Genomic DNA, 20,397 nt, shown 5'->3' on the forward strand with positions numbered 1-20,397 from the left:
CCCTTGTCTTCCTCCTCTCAGCACAACCCACTGCCCTCCACCCTACACTTGGGCTCCTTGCACTCATCACCCCATTTCCTGTCCCCCGAATCCTATTTCTCCATCTTCACTGCCTTTCTCTGCAGCTTTTGCTCTGGTCAAACACTCCATTCCTCACCTGGATGGATTGTTTCACCTCTGTAATCCGTTCTCTACAGAGCAGTTTATGTGATCTTTTCAAAGCTCAGAAAGGACCATGCCACCTTCCAGCTTAGAACTAGTCGATCTTTGCCTGAGTCTCTCAGTGACAGCCAACACCATGGTGTGTGCATCCTGCCCTGTTCCCAGAATATCATCCTCTGCTTCTCCCTCCTCTTCCTCTGCCTGGCTCTCTCACCTTCACCTCACCTCATGTTTCCCCAAGGATGCTGGGCTGTGTCCTCAGGCCAGGTTGGACCTCCCCTCCCCACACCCAGGAGAGCTGCTTCTCCACAGGGCATGTGCTGACAGTATGAAAGAGCTGCCATACTATTTGTGTTATGGGAGTCAAAGCTGTCCGATCCTTTGGTTTTAAATCTATGTAAGTACTAGTGCCTCCACAGTTTCTCTCCACAGCCTCAGCCTCTCCTCTAGGCTTACAACTTGAACATCTGACTGACCCCCGACAGCTCCCCTGGGATGTCCAGCAGGCACCTCAAATGCAGCATGTCTGAACCCTGAATTCCTACTGCCCCACATGTGCTCCTCCTGCAGCATCCCCAGTCCAAGCTTAGGTTGGGAATGTGATTTAAAAAGTGTAGTGAATGCCTGCATTTTAAAATTCTTATTGCAATAAAAGACACACTGCCATTAACCCCCTTCAAAATACTTCCTCTTTCCTCAAACACACATCCCATCTTTCTGGCTACTTTCTGAAGCAGTTCTGAAAGTGCTCTTTTGTGTCTTTAGTTGTGCTGTCATGGCTGCCTCAATGTCCTGAATCAATCCAAAACGTTTACCTCTCATGTTCATTTTGGCATTAAGGAAGGCCAGAAGTGGCATGGTCTGGTGAGTAAGGTGTGGTGAGTAAGGTGGACGAGGACACACCATGATGTTTGTATGAGCTTGCCCTTCTGTTGGATGGCACTTGGCAGCAGCATTCCCTGTATTTTTTTATCTCACCTTGTAAAGACCTTCATGAAAGAGGACTTTCAGAACTGCTTCAGAAAATGGCAAGAACAATGACATAAGTATGTTAGAAGAAAGGGGAAGTACTTTGAGGATTGTTCATGGCAATGTGTCTTTTACTGTAATAAATATTCTTAATTTAAACATTCACCATATATTTTGATCACACCTCATATAGTTGATACCAATTTCCTTTACCTTCAAACTACTCCAAATCACAGTGGCATTCCAAGCATTTTTTTTGCTTAAATTCTTTTATTGGTACATTTTAGGTACACAATACATTTACATTTATCATTGGGTGCTTGTACCTGTACATGATGTATCTTGGCTCTTATTTGATACCCCAATATAATTTTTTGTATCATCATCTCTCTGGACTGAGTGTAATGGTACTTGAAGGTGATGAACCGTGAGGGTGGATCCCCCAACATTGGCTCAGGACTGATCTCTCTCACTTCCTGCAGGAAGAAAGAGAAGGTCATGTGAAGACACAGCCTGGAAGAGAACTGCATTGGTCCACTTCTTGTCCCTTTAACAAAACACTTTTGTAGCCAACTTATAAAGGAAAGAGGTTTATTTAGCTCACAATTCTAGAGGTTCAAGGGCATGATACCTGCATCGGCTCAGTTCTGGCACAGGCCCACTGGACTATATCGCATCATGGTAATGGCAGAGCTCATGCAGGAGCAAGAACTGTAATTACATATCAATACAGGAAGCCAGAGAGGCCACTTATTGCAACCTTCTCTCAAGAACCACAAAGGGGAACTATCATAGTCAGTTCTGAGGCCAAGACTCTCACTGACCCAGAGACCTCTCACTCAGTCCTAGCTCTTAAAGTTCCACTACCTCCCAGCCCTGCCACTCTGGGGACCCAGCTCCCAACACAGAGACCCTGGGGGCACACACTCAAACCACATCCAAACCACCAAAGTTCCCTCAGCAAGCACCCAACCACGCTGGCATATCCAGCCTCTACACTTTGAGAAATAAATGTTTGTTATTTCAGTTTCTCAGTCCATGAAAATTTGTTCTAGAAGAGTGAACAGATTCAAACACCCTTCTTCTACATGGCAAAATTATTTTCAGCAATAGTCGTTCCCGTAGTCTGATCTTGAAAGTCTGCCAAAGATCATGTGTTGAAGGCATGGTCCCCAACTTGTGGCACTGTTGGGAGGTAGTGGAACCTTAGGAGATGGGGCCTAGAGGGAGGAAGTGAGGTCACGGGGTTGTGCCCTTGGAGGGGTATTGGAATCTTCACCTCTTCCTCTTTCTCTTTGCTTCATGACTGCCACAGGGCACCCAGACCCCTTCTGCCACATGCTCTTTGCCATGAAGCACTGCATTAGTCAGCTTCCTGTCACTGTGGCCAAATGCCTAAGAAAAACAACTGAAGAAGGAAATACTTATTTCAGCCATTCTCTTCCCTGGTCTCTATCACTGCCGTGCTGGTAAACGTTTATTTCAAATCTCACCTTTACATGCAGGCCTTAGAGACCTGACTTCAGCATAGCAGTCACAAGTGATTCAGAAGCCTGTGAACTTGTGTGACCTGGTCCCTTCCAGGTCCCCTCCAAAGCTGTGGGTTCTGTGAATTAACATGCCTGTGGAACCCAATAATGAATAAAGAAAATATAACAAAGAGATGCTAACTTGAAGTTTAGAGATATGTCATCAAAACTCCGCTGTCATTGTGGCAATTTCTAGGAATTTGATAAGTTCTTTTCTTGAGAGAGAAGTATTTTATCACTGGTAACATTAAGGCATGCTTTCTTATGACAATATTATGAAGTAACCAACTGTTCACCAGTTTTAGATTAAATTTTCTACAGGATACAGCTCCCTTGCCTTCACGCTTACAGACTGTTCCCATGCCCTCCCTTGGCACCCACCTGCAATATCTGACCCTTTCTCACCATTCTCCCTGCTGCTGTGGTGGCCCCAGTCAGCATGCTGTCTCCCCGGGACCCCTGTAATTGGCACTGTAACAGGATGAATTGTGACCATCGCCCAAAATTTGTATATTGACAGTTTAATCCCCAGGATCCTAGAATTCGACTGTATTTGGAGGTGGGAACTTCACAGAGGTGTTTGAGGTAAATGAAACCTTTAGGGTGAGCCCTAATCTAATAGGACTAGCGTCCTCCTGTGAGGAGTTCACTGGGACATGGGCACACACAGAGGGTGACCGTATGAGAACACAGGGAGATGGCAGCCATCTACAAGAAGCCTGAGGAGGGACCAAGCCTGCCCATACCTTGACCTTGGACTTCCAGCCTCCAGAATGTGAGGCAGTAACTTCCCACAGTATAAGCCACCATTGTGTCTACTCATTACAGCGGACCTAGCTGACAGATACTGGTACCCAGGAGGCTCACGTGCTCTTCCCTGCCTCAGCCTGGGCCTCTCACATCACGCCAGCCTAGTGACTCCACTCAAATCATGTCTTGCCTTTGCTCACCGCCTCCAGGGTACCAGGTCCCTGAGTTGGAGCCACAGGCCATACTGCTGGCCTATTACCTCCCCACCTCCTCCCCTTCCCTGTCCCCTCACCTGCCCAGTGCTGCTCATGGAAGACCAGGCCCTCCAGCCTCCAAGCCTCTGTACTGGCCAGAACACTGCTTCCTCAGGTGTTCTTAGGGCTGGCTTCTTCTATACTTCTTCACCCATAAGCCACCACCTCAGTGAGGCTCGCACATCACCTGCCACAGCACTTTGTGTCCCCACTGCCATAACCCTCAGCTTAGCATCCAGGCTTATGCCCTGAGGTACTGGCAGGACAAAGGCCTCCTGTAGGCAAGACTTCATTCACCTCAGTCTCCCACCTGGAATGGTGCCTGGCACAGAGTTGGCAGTGAATGGTGCTGAACCTCAGCCATGAGAGCAGGGAACAGCCCTGATAGGACAGCAACTCCACCCTCAAGACCTCTACTAACAGCAGGCACATCTGAATTGTGCATTTAAATGTGTCAGTCCCCTTAGATTCCACAATCTGAACAGATAAGCAAATACAGCCAAGATGACTGGATGAGTCCTTTGAGACCTAGCTCTTTCAGCTGAGAATAAAATGGGATTTTAGAGAAGAGGCAGAAGCATTGTGGGTTAGTAGAAGATTCTGGAAATTCCTCTACTCATGAAGACATCCAGGAACACCTAGAACCTGAAGAGAAGGGCTTAAGATAGGACTGAGGAGGAACCTCCACTCAGAGCACACATGCCAATTACTGATTCACCAGGCACTTTTCAACACCCTGTCCCAGCCAGGCAGCCCCTTACATCAAGAGCTGCAGCTTCTCCCCGTCTCTCCCTATTCCTGTGAGCCCTTCTCTTGGGGTCCTTCCCTCCTCCAGGGAAAGACTGGGAACCATTCAGCCTAGGCCATGTTAAGTTGTCAATGGCCAGGAAAGTTCCTTTGAAGGGGGTGAGCACTTTAAAAACACCTTTTCAAGCTCCTCAGGAAGGGCTTTGGGATCACACATTGCAGAAATAGGCCCTTCCTCGGGTGAGGGAGGACAGGCAAACTTTGCCTCCGAGCTCATTTTCTTGATTATAACCTAAAGACCACCTGCATGGGAAGGCGGAAGACTGTCCAGGAAGCTCTTGTCCTCTGGTCTGAGCCCAGTGGACCTTGGGCTTGGCACCATCCACAGTACCATGACAATTGCAATGGTGATGCAGAGGAGGCAAGCTGGGAACATGCAATACTGGAGTCCTGGCCCCAGGGACTGAACAGAAGATGGCCCACACTGCTACTCCTCTTTCCTGCCAACACTGCCCAATGCCCACAGGCCAGTCTCAGCTCTGTGGCTCTGAGGACATTGAAGTGGTGGGACTGCCCCTAAGCACAAGGGCCATTAGACTCCCCTTAAGGACCTGAGTAGAGCTGTGGAGAGGCAGTCCAACTCAGAGGAGAGGAGGGCTGGGACTCGTACGGAAGGGGCCACTGTCCTCTAAGAAGAACTGTCATTTCTCTGGCAGCTCCTCCATTTTAGGTGGAGGGCCCATTGTGGACACTTCTGTGTATGAGCACCCAGTGCCCAGCCACTTTAAACCCCAGAGGGGTTTAAAGGAGTTTTACTCACTGCAAAGCTGTGGCTGAGGGGAGGGAAAATGCCATTACAAGTGAAGAGAGTCTGTCTTGCTGGAAAAGGATTCTTATAAGGATGAAGAGTCTCAAAGGGAACCCCAGATAATTCTGTCCCTGTGTCAGCTGACACCTTTCAGAATAGCTTGTCCATGCCTGAGGAAGCTGGAGAGACACTGCACCCAGGCCATAGTCATGTATAGACCTCGGGGGCATCTTTTCTGCTGCCCCAGATTTAGCTCTGAAGTTCCAGTCACTCAGCACAGTCTGGCCCCACACCTGTGCACACTCATCCTTATCACCCATGCCACACTGTGCCAGGGACTATGCGCCCCTCCTGGCCCAACCATGGGCTCTGCTAGTTTGGATCGTCAGTGTCCCCCAGAGGCCCATGTGTCAAAGGTATGGTCCCCAGGGGCTACAACTGGGAGGTGGGGGTACCCTTCAGTGTGGGGCCTGGTTGCTGCTTTCAGGTCATTGCTACAGGCCCTAGAAAGGACCATGGGACTCCAGTTTTCACTCACTCAGCCTAGCTGAGTATCCCATTAGCCTCCAACACAATATGCTACCAAGCTGACCCACCAGAGGCCTAAAAGCAATGGTCCCACCTGATCATAGACCAAAGCTGTGAGTCAAAATAAAACTTTCTGTGTAATTGTTGTGCTCAGTTATTTGTTACAGTAATGAAAGCCGACCCACACAGCTTTTTCCCTCGCAACCACTTTAATCTTCCAGTCAGTAACAGGATGGGCATGAGGGCTCCAGGAGGTGTCAGTTATGTCCACACTTGAGCCCTCAATGTCCTCCACCCTGGTGAGCTGCTGGGCTTGGGGAGGGCAGGTGATCCAGGATGAGTGTCCTCTTATCCACCAGAAGGTAGTGGTGCGGCCTCTAGGGAGAGGGGTCCTTTTCCAGGGGCCTAGACCATTTATGCAGGATGTACTTGTAGATTCTTTGGAGAAAATCTATCATGCAATTACTTCTGGATGAGAGGATTACCACACACACTCCTTTGAATCCCACATCTGTCATTCCACATGTATGTATCTCAGCTTGGTGCTCCTCCTACATAAAATGTAACACTACGTGTAATCTGTAACTTTTCCCTAGAATAAGATAATGTCCAGCCCGTCATGTGTGTGAAATGGAATTTCACTGGATGAAGACTTCAACATCTGCCTTTTCACACACCTCACCCTGCCCTGTGTTTGGGGTTCAACTCAAGGCCTTCACGCTAGCTTTTTTTCCCATTTTTAGACAGGATCTCACTAAGTCACTGGCTATGCCTATTTATCTTGTGTATTTCAATCTTCTGTGTGGTTTTGATTCAGTTTGCTTCTCTAACTGAAGGTTTCTACTGAACTAGAGGAGAGGGTCACGTTCCAGCCTAGGCTGGGGGATGTGCAACTGCCTGGGCCCAGGATGCCATGTCCCTTGGCAGGCACACAAAACCGCTCCACTTTCTAAGATGTCCTGGTGAGGACCAGGGTGCCAAGAAAGGTGCCTTTTCCTTCCCCTAGAGAAAAAGGTACATCTTCTACCAATTCATCATGCAAAGACTGTGCACAGGTACAAAAAGCTAGCCACCTGCTACAAGTGCTAGAGAAAGAACTGTCTTCTTTACAAAAACACTGCAATGTGCATTTTCAAAACTCCCAGGTGAGCATGTTCAAAAATTTGATTCAGTTTTTTAAAATATTGTCAAAGTGGTAAATATGTGTGGTTTCAGGAGTGTCCCGGTCCACCCTAATCTGTGGCCACCTGGCACCAACACATACTCAGTGTCCTCACTTGTTAGCCCTATGGCCACCTGACCCCACCTGGCCAAGCTGCTCTCCAGGGCAGTGAGGGCCAGGTCCTGCCCTCTCTGCTGCCCTCTAGGGTTCCCACAAGAAATGGGACAGCTCTAGGGGTGCCTGAGCCTCTCTGGGGGTTCTGCCCCCACTCTCTCAGGACATCTGGGGTGGAGAGCTGCCCTACAGGGTTAGGCAAAACAGCTATCCCCTTGGCCCATGCCATAGTTTCTGACTCCCTAGAGAAAGAGATTCTTTTGATGCTAGGCTAATAAATATTTTTTTTAAAGATGACTAACTTTGATTTTCCAGTTTTCAGTGTGATTCTTTTACTCCCCACTCTAGAAGATGGGCATTATCTCTCCTCTCACCCCTTCCACACCCCTGCACAGTACCACACACACACTTTCCATCCCTCATTGTCAACAACATGGTTACAGATTAATTCTGGATGGATTGAAAATACAAAAGTTCCCACACTCCTGCAAAAAGCCCCATTGTTCTGTAGCCATGGCAACTCATAGTAGCAAAACCAGTGTTAAACCCTTTCAATGGCCTTAGAGAGCATGTTTTGCAGCCAACCAATCAGTGTAGACACCTCCCTGAAATTCAGCCAATCAGGAAACAAACTCACCTGACTAATCCAGCTGAATACCAGCTCTCTCCCCCAATAACATACAAGGGGTGACCAAAGACCTCACCTCCCACCTCATTGGTTGGCTAATCCCTACATTCCCTGCTCTGCTGTTTCTGGAAGACTGCCTAAGCAGCAGAGCTCTGGCAATAAATTCAGTTTTGTCTTTTGTTTTGAAGCTGAGAGATGGGTTCATCATCGTTGACAAAAATAACATTTATTGTTTGTATTGTAGCAATGTTAAGCCCTTTCACAGTCAAGCTCACTCTTGCATAACTTTTATTTTATCTGAAGTTAATAATTGCTTTGTTTTTCATATTCTTGTCTTTTCTTGCATAACCTTTTTGTTTTATCTGGACTGCATAATTTGGGGGTCTTATTTTTTTTCTCTCCTTGGCCTTAATCCATCCCTGAACTCCTCTTTATGCCCTGTGCTCCTTCTTGGTTGGTGTCCCAGTACATTAGCTGTCCCATGAATTTCATTTTCATATGAGTCTCCCTGCAAACCCCTGGCCTCTGTAAGTGCTCTGGCCTGCTGCTCAGCCATTGTAGAATCCCCCATAAATGTTGGTGTGGAGACCCCCTCCAGCTCTATCCCTTTGGATTCATGCTTCCTGTAGCCTGGACAAAGGAGTCTCCTTGTTTTGGAGAAGCCATCCCTGAGAGAATGGAAGGAAAGGTACAAAAGGGGACAATCTGAGAGCTTGCATTTCACATATGCCTTATGTTCCCACTCCAGATGGTTGGGCTGCTAGGATGTGCTGAGCAGAATTGTGCTTACCCTCAAATTCAAATATTGAAGTCCTTGCCCCAATACATCAAAATGTAACTATATTTTGATCTAGGGCCTTTGAAGAGGTGATGAAGGTCAGACAAAGCTCTCAGGGTGAGCCCTAGTCCAGTATGACTGTTGTTCTTTTGAATAGAGGAGATTAGGACACAGACAATGTGCAAAGTAGAGGACCACTTCGAGGCACCAAAAGAGACAGACACCTACAAGCCAGTGAGAAAGACCACAGAAGGAATAAACTTGCTGACACCTCGATCTCAGATGTTCATTGTCCAGGATTACAAGAAAATCAATTTCGGTTGTTTAAGCTACTAGGTCTGAGATTTTGTTACAGCCCTGGCCAATTTACACAGCTATTGTAGTATTCTGTGATCAAGATTAAGTTCTTTCAGAGCCAGAGCCCTGCCATTCCATCCGGAAGTGTGCACAGATCCCGGAGAGAGGCTGTGAGGCCCAGACCTGCACAGCTGCAGGCAGATTCCAGCCTGGGCTCCGCCCTGACCCCAGAGGCTCCTGAACACCCACCAAAGCCAAAGTCCCGCCCAGAAAAGAGCTGCACAGGCCCACAAGCTTCAGCCAGAGGCCTGCTACACCATTGGCCACAGCCAAGGACCTGCCTGGAAAAAAGCTACACAGGCACACAAGCAATACCCAGAGGCTCATCCCAATACCATTGATAAGTGCATGGAGACCCTAGCCAAAGCCTGTCCAGGCAACAGGAACTAGGGTGCACAGCCCCCAACCAAAGGCCCTCCCAGATAACAGCTACATGAGGGCCCCAGCGAGAGGCATGCTTAGATACCATCCCAAGTGTGCACAGGCCCCAGCCAGAAGCCTGCCCAGACAACAGGTCAGCTCAGGGATCCAGAAGGCCACCACTCTGAACACAGGAATTGGTGTACTGGTGAGCAGCAGATTAAAGGCTGCTCAGTGGCTAGGTGAGAATTCAAGACAAATGGGTGAACAAAAACTCACCTCAACAAAGACACAGCAGGCTGCTTCTGTTGAAATGAGAAGATACATAAATAAGTCTCAAAACCAGACTTCCAGATTACCTAAGGCAACCCCAAAGGGCAACAAGATAGAACAATCTGATACTCAACCACATGAACTACCTGAACTGGCAAAAAGAGGACCTGGAAAAAATGAAATCCGAAATAATACAAGACATGATTAATAAATCTAGAGCACCCCCAGTCACGTGGAACACACCGAATCAGCCCACTGCAGACAGGCAATTCTGTGCACACCCTACCGAGGTCCCAAGTCACACAAAAGATGCCAAATCACCCCACCGCAGACAGGCAGACACCTGGTTCCACACTACAAAGACACAGAGAACACGAGACCACCAGACCAAGGTACTGAGTTCCACTGCTCCCGGCCCAGAGGTAGGGGCTTCTGAGCCACAGTCCCACTGCTCCTGGTCCAGAGGAAGGGGACTCTCAGCCACCATCCCTCCCACCGCTCCCAGCCCAGAGGTAGGGGCTTCTAGGTTGTCATCCCACTGCTCCTGGTCCAGAGGAAGGGGCTTCCCAGCCACCATCCCTCCCACTACTCCCAGCCCACAGGAAAGGGCTTTTGGGTCACCATCCCTACCACTGCTCCCAGCCCCTGTCCCACCTCTCCCAGCTCAGAGGAGGTAATCTGTGCAGGTGCTAACAGCACCCTACCCCAGTCAAAATGAGAAAACATGTAAATAAGTTTCAAAACCAGACTTCCAGATCACCTACAGCAACCCCAAAGGGAAATGACATGGGACACTCTGATACTCAACCACTTGGACCCACTGAACTGGCAACAAAAGGGGATCTGGAAAAAATGAAATCAGAAATAATTTCTCAGATAACAGGAGAAATTGTGCCCTTAGTGCAAGACATGATTAATAAATCTAGAGAGGAGCTCAGGAACATGATGGAATCCCAAAATAAGAAACAAATGGAATCCATAAAACAGATGCAAATAGATTTCCAGGACATGAAAAACTCCATTGAAAGTCTACACAGCAGAATGAGCCAATGTGAGGACAGAATTTCAGATATAGAAGATAAGATTGCAATTAATGACCAGGAAAAGAAAAATTGCTTCAAAATTATAAGGGGACATGAGAAATCAATCCAGCAGCTGCTAGATGATGCAAAAAAGAATAACATAAGACTCATTGAGCTCAATGAAGAAACAGAAGGGAGTAGAGATGACATAAAAAACCTCTTCACAGAAATAATGGCAGAAAACTTCCCAAGCAGGGGAAAAGAACTTGACATACAGATAAGTGAGGCATATAGGACTCCAAATAGGCTTGATCAAAAAAAGTCTACACATAGGCATATAATTGTTAAGACTCCAGAAACTCAACAGAAGAACAAAGTTCTACAAGCAGTTAGAGAAAAGAAACAAATCACATACAAAGGAAAGCCCATCAGAATCACAGCAGACTTCTCAACACAAACCATCAAGGCAAAAAGAGCTTGGAGTGACATATTCCAAGCCCTAAAAGAAAACAGCCTCCAACCCAGATTGATGTACCCTGCAAAACTATCTTTCAAAATGGATGGAGAAATAAGATACTTTCATGACAAAGAGCACCTTAGGACCTTCGTGAATACCAAACCAGCACTCCAAAGAATTTTACACAATATCCTAGGAAAAGACATTGAGGATCACAACCCCAGGAAGCAAAGCAGAATGAACCCATCTGGCATGACAAGAAATTAAATGGAAAGGGGGAGAACCCAACAAAAAGAAAAAGTCATGGCAATGACAAGTCAATACATTTCAGTTATAACCATCAAAGTTAATGGTCTCAATTCATCAATCCAAAGAAACAGACTGGCAGAATGGGTCAAGAAGCAAAATCCAACAATATGTTGCATACAAGAAACACACTTAATTCAAAAGGAAACTCATAGACTGAAAGTTAAAGGGTAGAAAACAATACTTCATGTGACAGGAACCCGAAAAAAAGCAGGAGTAGCTATCTTCTTTGCAGAAGTAGATTTCAAACCAACACTAATTAAGAGAGATAAAGAAGGACACTACATCCATGTAAAGGGAACAATCAAACAGGAAGAGATGACAATCATAAATATCTATGCACCAAACACTAGTGCACCCAACTATATAAAACAAATACTAACGGACATGAAAAGTCATATATGCACTAGTACAATTGTAGAGGGGGACCTCAACACCCCACTGTCACAAATAGATAGATCAACTAGACTAAAAATAAGTAATGAAATACTAGAACTCAATCGAACTCTTGAACAAATGAACTTAACAGATATTTACAGAGTCTTCAACCCCACAAAATCAGAATACACATTCTTCTCAGCTGCACATGGGTCATTCTCCAAAATAGACCACATACTCACACATAGAACGTGTTTAAGTAAGTGCAAAGGAATGGAAGTTATCCCCTGTATATTATCAGACCATTGTGCGATGAAATTGGAGATCCATAGCAAAAGAAACTCAAAAAATTTCATAAACATGTGGAAATTGAACAACACACTTCTGAATAACCAATGGGTCATAGAGGAAATTAAAGAAGAAATCAGACAGTTCCTTCAATTAAATGACAATGACAATACAACATATCGGAATCTATAGGACACAATGAAAGCAGTCTTATGAGGGAAATTCATAGCAGGGAATACACATATTAGGAAAACAGAATGAGCCCAATTAAACAACCTGATGCTGAACCTCAAGCTGCTAGAAAAAGAAGATCAGGACAACCTCAAAGCTCATACAAGGGAGGAAATTATAAAGATCAGGGCAGAATGCAATGCAATGGAGACTAAGAGAACGATACAAAAAATCAGTGAAGCCAAGAGTTGGTTCTTCAAAAGAATCAACAAAATTGACAAACCTTTAACCAACCTTATCAGAAAAAGGAAAGAAAAGGCCCAAATCCATGCAATTAGGAATGAAAAGGGTGAAATTACAACAGCCCCAGCAGAAATCCAGAGGATCATCAATACCTACTTCCAGAAGCTATATGCCAATAAGATGGAAAACACAGAAGAAATGGACAGATTCCTAGATACATATGAATTACTAAAGTTGAACGAAGAAGACCTAAAAATTCTAAACAACCCAATATCAACCAAGGATATTGAAAACCTAATTAAAAACTTATCACCTAAGAAAAGCCTGGGCCCTGATGGCTTCACTGCTGAATTCTACAAGACGTTTAGAGAGGAACTACTTCCACTACTGTTTAAACTCTTCAATGAAATTGAAAGGGAGGCAATACTCCCAAATTCATTCCTGGAAGCAAGTATCACTTTGATCCCCAAAGCAGAGAAAGACCCAACCAAAAAGGAGAACTATAGGCCAATCTCACCAATGAACATAGATGCAAAAATCCTTAATAAGATACTGGTAAATAGAATGCAGAAGATCATCAAGAAGATCATACACCCTGATCAAGTGGGATTCATCCCAGGGATGCAGGGATGGTTCAACATATGCAAATCAATCAATGTAATACACTATATCAATAGAGCCAAAGACAAAAACTATATGATTATCATCATAGACACAGAAAAAGCATTTGACAAAATCAACATGCATTTATGATAAAAGCTCTACAAAAAATTGGAATATATGGTCTCTACCTCAAACTGATAAAAGGTATCTATGAAAACCCAACAGCCAATATCATACTAAGTGGCCAAAAACTGAAATCCTTCACACTAAAATCAGGAACAAGACAAGGATGTCCACTACCACCACTCTTGTTCAATGTAGTTCTGGAAACATTAGCCATGGTAATTAGACAAGAGAAAGAAACAAAAGGAATAAAGATAGGAAATGAAGAAGTCAAATTGTCATTATTTGCAGATGACATGATACTCTATATAGAAGACCCCAAGAACTCCACCAAAAGTCTTCTAGACTTAATAACCAAATTCAGTAGAGTACCAGGATACAAGATCAACACACAAAAATCAACAGCTTTCCTCTACATGAATAACAGACTCACTGAGAGAGAAATGGGGCAAATAATTCCTTTCACGATAGCATCTAAAAAAACTGAAATACCTAGGAATCAACCTAACAAAAGAAATCAAAGACCTCTTCTCTGAAAACTATAGCACTCTGAAAAGAGAGATTGAAAATGATATCAGAAAATGGACAGACATCCCCTGCACCTGGATAGAAAGGATTGATATAGTGAAAATGGCCATACTTCCAAAACTTCTATATAGATTCAATGCAATTCCAGTTGAGATCCCAGCAGCATACTTTACGGACCTTGAGAAAACAATCCAAAAATTCATTTGGAACAAGAAGAGACCAGGAATAGCAAAAGCAATTCTAGGTAACAGAGATATGGCAGGGGGTATCACAAACCCCAACTTGAAACTATACTACAAAGCTACTGTGATGAAAACAGCATGGTACTGGCAAAGAAACAGACCTGAGGACCAGTGGAACAGATTAGAAGATGCAGAAACAACGCCAGACACACTCAGCCACCTCATCTTTGACAAAGGAGCCAAACACTCACTGGAGGAAAGATAGCCTCTTTAATAAATGCTGCTGGAAAAACTGGGTTTCAATTTGCCAGAGATTAAAACTAGATCTATATCTCTCACCATGCACTAAACTAAAATCAAAATGGATTAAAGATCTAAATATTAAAATAGAAACTCTGAATTTCCTGGAACAGAGGTTAGATAGAACTCTTGAAGACGTTGGTGTAGGAAAAGATTTTATGAACAAAACTTCAACTGCCTGTGAACTAGCACAAACAATCAACAAGTGGGATCTCTTCTTATTAAAAAGCTTTGCACAGCAAGAGAAACCACCAGCCATGTGAAGAGACAACCCACAATGTGAGAAAAAATCTTCACCTGCTCTTCCTGAGACAAAGATCTACTATCTCAAATCTGTACAGAACTTAAAAAGATCAGACCTCCCAAATTTAAAGACCCAATCTGAAAATGGGCATCTGAAATGAACAGACATTTCTCAGACAAAGATGTAGAGATAGCAAATAAACATATGAAAAAATGTTCAACACAACTGGTCATTTGAGAGGTGCAAATGAAAACAACACTGAGATTCCACCTCACCCCACAAAGAATGGCTGCTATCATGAAATCAACCAACAACAAATGCTGGCAGGGCTGTGGGGAAAGAGGAACCCTGCTCCACTGCTGGTGGGAGTGTAGACTGGTGCAACCACTCTGGAAATCAGTATGGAGATAACTCAAAGAACTAGGACTGGAAGTCCCATTTGACCCAGCTATTCCCCTGCTGGGTATCTTCCCCAAAGAATTAAAAGAATCATACCACAGTGATATATGGGCACCCATGTTCATAGCAGCACAGTTTGTAATAGCTAAAACTTGGAAACAGTCCAAATGCCCATCAACTGGAGACTGGATAAAGAAAATGTGGTTTTTTCATAAAATAGAGTACTACTCAGCCATAAAAAGTGAGAAATTAGAGACTTTCATAGCTAAATGGATGCACATTGAGGCGATACTCTTAAGTGAAATAAACAGAACACACATGTGTAAATATCGAATAGTTTCTCTGGTGTGAGAAACTGAAAGTGTACATAAGGACTAAAATGTATAATAGGTAATGTGAAATAGAAAGAAAAGGGGCAAATGGGAAGGAAGTGGGAGGGGTAGGGGAAAGGAAAGAAGGGTATGGAATTAATGTGAGAAAATGGAAAAATAGGAACAAAATCTTTGTAAATAGGGAGGAATGGAGGGGTTGAAGGGAGGGCTGGGCAAGGGTGAAAAATAAGAACCAAGAGAGACTATGTAAAGGTGAAAATTTCCAATGATGAATGTCATTATATTGTATACCTAAAATGTACCAATGATTAGAATGAATAATTGATAATGCAAAATAGGAAGAAAATGTCCAAAGGGGTGGGGGTAGTGGGCGGGGCAGGGGAAAGGAAAGAAGGGAAAGGACAAATGCTGAGAAATGGAAAAAATGGAAATAAAGTCATTGTAAATAGGGAAGGGTGGGCTAGGAACGGGGAAAGAATAAGAACCAAGATGCATCATGTAAAGGTACAAGTTCCCAATGAGAAATGTAATTGTGTTGTATATCTAAAATGTACCAATAAAAGAATTTAAAAAAGAAAAAAAAAAGAAAGGCTATTACCAAAATGACAAAAGAAATCAAGAATTGGCAAGAATGCTCATGAAAAAAGAACCTTTGTGCATTGTTATTGGGAACGTAAGTTAGCAGAGCCACCATTTTGGGGAATGGGTGATCAGGGCTCTTACCACACTCCTTGCCAGCTCAGCTCACCTACTGCATGACACAACCCTGGGTTTCCAAGAGCCCTGCAGCCTCAGGTGCACATATGCATTGCCAGTTCCCCTGCAAGGCTCTCCCATGTCTTGACCCACATGCTACCCCCTGCACGGGACCCTGAAGGGTTCCCTGGGCACAAGCTCCTTCCTCTATCAGGGCACCTTCAGTGCCAGTTCAGGAATGTCCACATAGAAGGACGGCCAGCATTGGCATCCATTTTCTGTTGCTATAACAAAATGCTTGAGGTTGGATAATTTGCAAAGGAAGGGAGTTTATTTAGCTGATGGTTCTGTAGGTCCAAGGGCATGGTGTTGGCATGTGAGAGTCACATGCAGATTGCACCAGGCAGGAGCAACCGAGTGCAATCACCAGCATAACAAAGCCAGCAAGATGCCAGGTCAGGCTTGCACTCTTATAGCAACCTGCTCTTTCAAGGACTAATTGACTCTAGACCAGCAGCAAGCTTTCCATGTGCACACCTCCAACGCCTACTCATCTGTCGTCTCTCTCCTCTCCACAGCCACTGGGACCAAGCTTCCCTGCACAAGGAGCTTCAGAGAGGCCTGGGCTGTGTGGGGTGGTGGGTGACTCTGCAGCCCCCTGACCTCAACAACCTGCACACCTCACCAGTCCCCACCCCTGCTCCAGGGCCTGGCTGGCAGCAGTACTCACCTTCCTCTGCCCTCCCCATCACCCTTTGGATCTGCCAGCTGTCACCAAGGCTCCCACAGCACTTTGCAGAGATCATGGGAGTGGACAGCATGTCCTGACGGCAGTTTCCACTTTCTACCCCCTCATCATGGAGCAGGACATACATGGCCTCAAGCAGGGCTCACTAGACCCATCTTACAGGTGAGTGCCCTGAATGTCAGCACCTCGCTGGGGTACCAAGGCGATCTGGAGCCAATGCTAACTTAGGTGAACAGGAGCCTTACTAACTCCCCCACCTGGCTGATAAAAGTTTAGCAATTTCTGCTTAGGTGAAACCACTCACACACACAAAAAAAAATTTAAATATATATATATATATATATATGGAGGGAGCTGGCAAAATGAATTTCAACAAAATGTCAGCTGCTTTTGACCAAAGCTCCAACTGCTAAACATAAAAGAAGACTCGGGTAGCCCAAGAAGCTACTGTCTGTCATCTTGGGGATTGACAAAGAACAAATTTAAAATAAAAGTGACACTGTAGAAAGCAGCATGGAACATGCTCATAATAACACAGGCTGCCAGACCAAGCCTCACCTGAAGCCCACAGGCCTGGTCACATCATCTGAATTAGTCTAAGAAGTCTGTTTCAACAAGAAATCTTGTTTTAACAAGTTGAGCTGCTTTTCCTGTTGCTTGTGATCAAAGGCACCCTGACAGATAAACTACTATATGTGTTTTTTAAAGATAGCAGACCTAGTGTGGTATAGCCTTTGTGACATAATTCAAGGTAAAAGATGGGGCATGGGGAACAACTGAGCAAAATTTTATAAACTTGTTGATTTTTATTTAATAACTGAAAAAGTCAGCCTTGCAGGCACTGACACAACCCTAGGGAAAAAAGTGTGAGTTTGATTTGAACAATTGGGTAAATATCATTCAATTCAATATCATTCAATTCAAGATCCTTCTCCTCAAGAATAGTCAAGTACACATTTGCCTACCCCTTGATCCTCTGAGGCTCAGACAGTGGAAGTACAGATGCAGCCCTCCTCATGGGTTCTGCCCTGTAGACTCCATGGTCACCTTCCTCAGGCAAAGCTTGATCCCCTCAGCAGGGCAGACTTCTGGGATGCTACCACACCAGGTTCCCCACCTATCTATGCTCCCAGCCTCATGTGCTGAGTCCTCTTCCCAAAAGTCTGGTTGTCACCACTAAGATCATAGGTGTTCAAGACTCTGCTGTGTGTTTCAGGGCAGAATGTAGTATCAAAGGCAAAATGGTATGTGATGCTCTAGGGAATTCCCCAGAGAAAAGGAAGCAAGAAAATATATTCATGTATGGTTCTGTGTGTGACTATATATATATATATATGGGAGAGAGAGTAACAGGGAGAGAGAAAGAGAGAGACCCATGGCACTGCTGGTGTAGCCCTAGTCCTAGTGCAAAGGCATGAGAAGCAGGAAGGCCAATGGTGTCACTTCAGTCCAGATGCCAGCAAGCTTGAGGGCCAGAAAGGCTGAGTCCAATGCAGGAAGGCCCAGTGTCCAGATGCAGGCAGTCAGGCTGGGGTCCCTCTTGCCAAGCCTCTTTAATCTACTCAGGTACTCAAATGAGAGGATGAAGCCCACCCACACTGAGGAAGGCCACATGCTCCACTCTGTCCACAGATTCAAATGCCCTCACAGGCACACCCAGAATAACATTTGATCAGATGTGCAGGGACCCCATGGCCAACCAAACTGACACCTGAAACAAACCACCACACTTGTCCCAGGCCACACCCAGCTCTGTGCCCTGGAGCCAGGGCACCTGGAAAGCAGCTCCTGGGGAAATGGCTTGGACAGTTTGTGTAGTGCTGTGAAGTTACCCTGCTACATTGATTTCCACCTCCAGGTTTTTGCTAGAAGGCTCCTCCTGCCTCCATCCTCCTTTCCTCCCTGTGGCTCATCCTCATCCTCAAGGCCAGCACACAGACACCCCTTCTGTCTGAATCTTTCTCTCCAGAAAAGGCAGCAGGCAGAGCTGGTGGGAGTGGCCTCTGCCCAAAGCTCTGATGAATGAACAGAGGCCCAGGAGCACATGTCCAGATGGCCTGATGTGTGCGACTCAGAGACAGAAGGGCAGAGATGACAACCTGGGGACACAGAGCCGCCACTCCCACCTTCACTCTCCTGCCACAGCACAGCACACAGGGCCACCTTGCCTTCCCTTGCCATCCAAACATCACCAATGGGGCTGGGGACATCAACTGCCACCAACAAGTGACCCACACCCAGCCCCTACAATACTGTCAGAGAAGACAAAAGATGCCTATTTACAGGGCTGGGCCAAGGGCAGTCATTATCTCAGCCTGCTGATAGCCCCTCTCCCCACAAAACACTTAATGTACCATAAACACTGCTGAGAGGCAGATAAAAATAGCTTCAGATCACAGAGGTAGCTTCCTTACTTCATCTCCAAGGACAGATCAGAGGGCTGGACTGCAAGTGGGCAAATCAGTTTTTGCTCTTGGCAGGAGTTTCAGTGCATTCCCCCCACAAGCATAGAGGAGTCTGCCAATGTCGATATCTGAAGCTGAGATAATAGGCAGAGCTTTACCTTTTTTTGACCCACTCCCAAGCTTCAAGGTCTGTGCTAGCATTTTGCAGGCAGCCTGAGCCCTGATATCAAAAGCAGTAGCAGAAACATCCACTCGTGCCTGCTGGGTATGCAGTGTGGAACAGTGCTGACCTCCAACACAGAGGTCTTTTGCCTGCAGCTCTGCACACTCAAAGCATTATCCCCATTTTATAGAAGGGAAAGCAAGGCTTGGAAAAGTCACATCATTTCACAGCTCAACCCTAAATTCCAGCTGCTTGGGAAGCCGGGGTCTTTCCTCCAAGCCTGAGGTCTCTCAGGACTCTGCAGAGTTGGCATCAAATTGCCTGTGTTTGACTCTTGTCTTCATGATTTACAAGCCTGAGCTTGAATTTCTATGAGCCTCAGTTTCTTCCCCCTGTAAAATGGAAGTCAAAACAATTGTTCTACAGCTGTTTGTGAGTCAAAGGAGATCATATAACAAAACAGATACAACTTTTAAAGGTATAGGCATAGGCAAGGACTTTCTGAACAGAACCCAGCTATTATATCTTCCAGAAGATTTGTTTGTTTGTTTGTTTGTTTGTTTGTTTGTGACAAGGTCTCACTGTATAGTTTAGGCTGGCCTTGAACTCACTATGTAGCCCAGGCTGGCCTCGAACTGCCTTGAACTCACAGCAATCCTCCAGCCTAAGCCTCCTGAGTGCTGGGATTACAGGTGTGTGTCACCATACCTGGCTTTCTTCCAGTAGGTTTAATGTTTGTTTTAAAGTTCAAATCTTTAATCCATTTTTATTTTAATTTAGTATAGGACAAAAGATAAGGGTCCAGTTTCTATCTTCTGCAAACAGATAACCAGTTTTCCCAGCACCACTTGTTGAATAGGCTGTCTTTCCTCCAACATAGCCTTTGGCCCCTTCTGGGCATGTTTCTGTATGCTCTATTCTGTTCCATTGATCTGCATATCTGTTTTTGTTCCAGTACCACCCTGTTTTTTATCACTATTGCTTTGTAGTATAGCTTGAAGTCAGGTATTGTAAGGCCTCCTGGTTTGTTCTTCTCACCCAAAATTGCTTTTGCTATTCTGATTCTCTTCTGTCTCCATACGAATTTTAGTATTATTTTCTCCAGATCCCTAAAGTATGCTGTTGGTATTTTTATTGGGACTGCATTGAATCTGTGTAACAGTTTGAGGAGTATGGTCATTTGACATTATTGGTTCTGGCTATCCAGGAACAGAGGACATCTTTCCATTTTCTGCTGTCCTCTTCAATCTCCTTTTTCAGAGTACTGTAGTTTTCTTTGTAGAGGTCTTTCACTGCCTTGCTTAGGTTAATTCCTAGGTATTTCATTTTTCTTGAAGCTACTGTGAATGGTATTATTTTCATAATTTTCTTTTCAAGTTCATTATTTGTA

At 45.1% G+C, this 20,397-nt stretch overlaps 1 long non-coding RNA gene across 1 annotated transcript in view; it reads right to left on the reverse strand.

The window, feature by feature from the left end:
- Positions 1-675: 675 nt before the first annotated feature.
- Positions 676-20,397, reverse strand: part of LOC101717575 (uncharacterized) — a 150,993-nt gene continuing 131,271 nt past the window's right edge. Inside the window, exon 3 of the long non-coding RNA XR_204793.3 lies at positions 676-1,607. This is a non-coding gene — a long non-coding RNA (uncharacterized LOC101717575). The remainder of the gene's footprint in view (positions 1,608-20,397) is intronic.

Source organism: Heterocephalus glaber, unplaced genomic scaffold (genome assembly GCF_053883595.1).
Source record: "Heterocephalus glaber isolate CG9 unplaced genomic scaffold, H.glaber_assembly_v1.0 deba00000347, whole genome shotgun sequence".
NCBI classification, from domain to species: domain Eukaryota; kingdom Metazoa; phylum Chordata; class Mammalia; order Rodentia; family Bathyergidae; genus Heterocephalus; species Heterocephalus glaber.